Genomic DNA, 5,595 nt, shown 5'->3' on the forward strand with positions numbered 1-5,595 from the left:
ACTCACCTCCGCTGCTGCCACTCCCGCGCCACTGCGCGCCCTCCCTCCCAGACTCTCAAACCTGGGAGGGAGGGAGAGACCCCGAGTGGCCGCGGCGCACGCGCTGCTTCTCCCTCTCCCTCCCTCCCTCCTAGGCTTGAGAACCTGGGGGGAGGAGGCAGGGCTGGGGATTTGGGGAAGGGGTGGAGTTGAGGCGGGGCCGGGGGTGGGGTAAGAAAAAAACGGGGGCGGGAGGGGCAGCCAAAATTGTTTTTGCTTGGGGCAGCAAAAATCCTAGAGCCGGTCCTGCTTGAGAGCTTTCTGTCTGAATATTAGTTAGTCTTTTTACATGAAGTTAGTGTTTGATTTCTGATGGAAATTCAGCCCAGCAGAAGTCTTATGTATCACTTAAGACCTACTTATGGCCACAGAATAGTGGCTTTTATATTGCAGATGCCTTGTGCAGGCTCTCTGCTCAAGGATGAATTTCACCCCAGAAGCAAATTTCAAAGGTGCAGGCCTGTGTATTTCCAGGAATTGAATTTTACACTGGTATCATATGCATCAGCCACTTCTTGCTGAGTGTTCTGGCATGTTTGTCCAATCACGGAAAATAACCTGTACTATGTGCCCAATCAGAACTGACCAGCAATGTAGCAAATTCAGTCTGGGAGCCAGCCAAAGTTTAAAAAAAATGTGTTGAATCTTTTTGAGCAACAAATGAATTTGAGGAAATTGTTTACGGCGATTCTGTGAGCTGGAGAAAGATGGCTAGCTTTGTCAAAAACATTATCCTTTCCATAGGATTTGCACGGCGCTTCCTTTTATTTCTGGGTACCTATGACGGTGGCATCTAGATGCCAAACTATCCTCCATTGTTGTGACACCACATCTGAGCAACTAACCTTACTCCAGCCTCTGATGTCACACAGTAATTTTCAAGACAATCCAAGTGTGTATGTGGATTTTAGAACAATTAGAACAAATGTCTGTTAAACAGCAAGCTCATCTCAACCTTAACTATAGGGATGGCACTGCCCATCTATAATTAACAAAGAATGGGAAACCATTTTGAATAGATTTAAATTTTCAGCATACTGGGCATTTCAGAAAACCATAATCATTTTTGTTTTGCAGTATTGCCAAGCTGTCAAAAAAACATGACACTGTGTCCTCCCCCCCAAAAAACATCACGAGACTGACTTAAAAATCTGTTTAAGCCTTTAGTGGTCACAATTTTTAATCCACAACGTTGAGAGCTAGAAACTTACTTTTTCTTAAATGAAAGCTGGGGTAATGCACATTGTGCGACTTTTGATAAAAATCCCAAAAGTTGGCTGCAAACGAGGGAGCTTTCACTAGCTGCTGAGTGATTAGGGTTTTCAACTACTCATTTGGACAAAAACAATGTTGTGAGAAAACATTTGGCTGTAAGTGAAGGTGGGAGGGCCTACCCAGTCCAACTGATGTGCTAGCTGAGCCTAAGTATAGTGCTTAAGGGAGTTTGAGCTTCTTCCTGCAGTCACAGTTTAGGCCCTGGGGAGGATTGTAGTGACTGGAGAAGGGAAGGCCCCGCACCTGCCTTCCCCCGCCATAATTTGTCCCCTTCTCACTGTCGGGCCCTTTAGTCTACCTGCATGTGAATAGATGGTTGAAGTCATGCTATGCAGGGATTCTTGGCCACCAGCGCTGCCCTCTGCTGGTGGGCACCAGCTGATGCACTGGTCCTGCCTGGTTAGCTCTACCATGGGTTATACACCACTGTATGATTTACTCCCATATGCATGAACCTCCTGAATGCTCTAAAATGACTGTAATCAAGCTTCACTTGGACACTGGGGAAGATGCTGCAGTTAAGCCTCTTTGTCACCATGCCTTTATCTATGGGCTGCAGTCTCTCTCTGTTTCCAGTGCATTGTTGCCTGATCATGAGCTCCGATAATCATGGATTCAGAGGCCTCTCTGCCAGTCCTGCCCTACCCTCTCTCTCTGATCCACATGCAGCCAGTGGGGACCCACTGTTCTGTATGAAAAGAGGGGCTTTGCTAATGTCATGGCGCAGGGCTGAAGTGGTGGGTGGGCATTGCACTGGAATGAACGCCACTCTGTGAGAGGGTTCATATACACCACACTTGTATGGGCATGTCTGCTAATTAGCCCAAGGAACCTCAGTTGCCCGCCTGTTGAAAGCTTCATTTACACACATGGCTAAATGCCTTTGTTTTCACTCAAGACAAAATAGCTTCTAGAGAGTGGACATAGACATCAGATAAGCAGCATCAGAAGACCCATGATTGCCATAAAAAAACACCATTTCTATCACATTAGCATAATGATAAGTTGTTCCTTAATTGCCTAAAATAAAATTTATTGTAAAGCACAAATTTTCCTTATAAAAGTGACTAAAGTACCACCTAAACCTCCCAGACCTAGAGAAGGTGTCACAAATCCATTAACATTTACTTGTTTATTTTTTCTCTAAATTATTTCCAACTCTCATTTAAGTTGACACAACTACCAAAGTCCTACTTTTAATGTAATATTTTATACAATGCTTGTGTGTGTTGTTCTGTAGCTACTCATTATCTCAATGCTTGGTTGAAAAGTTTTTCTGACTTAATTGTTTTATACTGTGGCAGATCTGGACTGATTTACTTTTCAATAAAATATTTAAAGTTGCTCTTTCGTTGTTACATAATTCATCAACGCCATCAGCCACAGAGCAGATGAGGTGCCCATTAAACAAACCCATCAATGGATGAAATTGTATTTTTGTTATTTCTGTTGATTGACCCTTTCGGGCCGTGTCTGTGCCTTAAAGATTTTACTGCTTGCTGCTCAACTCCAGGACATAGACTGCTGTTTTTTTTGGCTTTCAGCACTCTTTCGCATTAGCTTTTTCTTTTTTTTTTCTGCTACAAAGCTGCCTGCAGTGCTCAACATGTAACGGCTTGTGCCAATACAGAAGCCATCGTAAAATGTCAAATTCTTGCCTCAGCAACATGCCCACTGAGCTGCTGCCCTGTTACAAAGTGGCAATATGAGGTGATTTTATTCACATTCCCTCAATGCAACATCGTATTTTCAGTTGTTCTCTCCTGGGTCAGGACAGTCAACTGCAGGGGCAGTTTATTTGAAAACATAATCTTAGCAACACTCTGTGCCAGCTTGAAGCTTGGTGCTAAATTAGGGCATACATTGGCCAAGGGCCACAGCCAGCTACCAATGGCTATGCAAAACAGTCGATGACTTCTATGGTAGCATGCGGTGCTGAGCAACCCGTGTCATAAGTGCTTCGGTGTTGTGCAATGGACTGAAAACTGGTATGCCTATGCATGATGCTAGAATTGTTTAGTTCGTTTGAAAGCTGCATAAAATCGGCGAGAAGCAGCACTCTTTGGTCAGGCTGCAGATGCTCGTTCAAGTGCTGATGTACAGCGGTGCCGAGAGCCTTGGACCTGTCCCTCACCACTACTTTCTGTGGTTTCTAGCAATACCCCCACCAGCTCAGCCCTGCGCTTTGATGTCTCACTGACTGTTCCCACCTCAGGCCCAGCTTGCAAAACATCATCTTTTGTTGCCTCTCTCCTCAACTATTAATCATGCCAACTGGCCTGTTGCCTTCAACACACTCCTGCCTTAGTCAGGTTATGCCCCCTCCCTGCAGGCACGTTCAGTGGAGGCATTCCTAGCAGCACCTACTTCATGCCGTGTGGTGTGTCGCGCCAGCTAGGGCGCCAGTCACTAAAGGATTTAGGTGCCTAACTGCAGGCATGTAAAGCCAAGAACCAGCTCCCTTCACGCCCACTGGGTGTCACACAAACCTCACCTCACGCGACCTGCAGGTGCCTGTCAGTGATTGGGGGAGGGGGGGAAGCGTTCTCGCTAGCGCCTCTTGTTGAACTGATCCCTCTGTGACTAAACAATTAAAAGTAATTAGGCCAGAGAGCGGGCATGTTCATCATGCTCTAACCGAGTGGTTCTAGCATTCACCCAGGCACACGCCTGCCCCCAACCCCAACCCCAATGTCAAAGTAGCACATCCTTACCAAGTGGGCTTGAGGGCGCACCCACATCAGGGTAGCCTATAGCTCAGGGCCCACTCCCAGCCCCTGGCAGGCGCACTCAACATACCTGCAACTTGGCCAACACTGCCTCTGCCTGCGCTGGTGCCCTGGGAAAGCCCAAGACCCTCCTGCACATGGCACTACCCAAGGGGAGCTGAGCCATGTATGTGCCAGCTGCCTGGAACCCCGTGCAGCACCGGCACGGGGGAGCAGCTCTGCCCCCCCCTCCCCCGATAGCTCTGGAATGGGGAAAGGGAAAGTGCTTTCCAGCCCTTTTCCACCCCGAACATGCAGCAGCTCCCCCCCCCCCAGGCACGGGCTTAGAGCCCGCTTCACTGCTCTGCTGCCCTGTATGGCCTGGGGGCTGCTCCTTCCCTTAGGCTTTGTGCCCGAGGCAGCAGCTCCTCCTGCTGGGGGGGTCCGCTCCTGCTGAGCCACTCCTGGCTGGACTTCATGGCTGCTGAAGCTGGTGCAGCGCCCAGCACTCACGACTGAGTCTGGCAATAGATCTGCTGGGTCACATGGTGCCAGCAAAAGCCCTGATCTGCCTGCTTCAATGGCCCTGTCTGGCCCCAGTGTGCTGGCCACCTGGACAGTCCCTCCAGCGAGAGTCCTGGGACGCAGCTGCCCCTGCTGAGCTCTTGGGACTGTGATAGTTCCACCCTACAAGCCCCCCTCCGGCCCCAGTGCTGGTGGATGCCTGGCTGGCAATAGTACGCAGAAATCAGGGGGAGGCGCACATGACCCTCGCAAGATCCCCTACATTTGTCACCTCAGAGCCTAGGCGCGGAACTCAGGCTTTGTGGCTCCCATTGCTTTTCTAGGTGCCTCAAAGTTGGGTGTGGAAAGCATCACCCTGTCTGCCTCGGTTTCTTTGTGAAACTAGTCCTCCGTGTGAGGCTCCACTGCACACGCCCAGAGGAAGACACTTTCTACCTCTACCATTCCCTCAGTTCGCCTTTTCTTAATCACTCCCTCGCTTCAGGAATCTCTCTGTACCTACCTATCTCTGTGATGACACATTTGGTCCCTTCCCCCTCACTTGTTACCACATCAAGCATAGTTTCTCCCCCCCCCCCCCCCCCCCCCCCCCCCCCCTCTGGGATGTGCAACTGCCCTTCGCTTGGTTCATTCACGTGAGGCGTGCAGGAAATCAGAGCTACAGTATTTTGATTTGTGAATACCGAAACTTGGCCAGTCCTCACCTCTTGCCCCTGCCAGTTCAGTTCTTGGAAGAGCCCTTAACAAGCATTTTGCGCTCTCACTGCTGAAGCGTAAGAACTGGTGCATGTGAACGGGAACTGTATGTTGTGATTTCACAACCAGGTTTTAATTGTCAGTGCACCTCTGAGAGTCAGAAATAAAATTACATTTCAATACCAAAATTTAGCACTTACTTTTATCCACAAATATTTTTGAAGATTTCCCCCACCCTTGTTATTAAATGGCTTTTTACTGAAAAAAAAAAAAAAAGTTTTATTGCATGAAATAATTAGAATGGCTTGAGAGTACTTGGTGTGAGCAAAGAAAATGTCACACTGACTATTAG

The sequence above is a fragment of the Trachemys scripta genome, chromosome 9, assembly GCF_013100865.1.
Source record: "Trachemys scripta elegans isolate TJP31775 chromosome 9, CAS_Tse_1.0, whole genome shotgun sequence".
NCBI classification, from domain to species: domain Eukaryota; kingdom Metazoa; phylum Chordata; order Testudines; family Emydidae; genus Trachemys; species Trachemys scripta.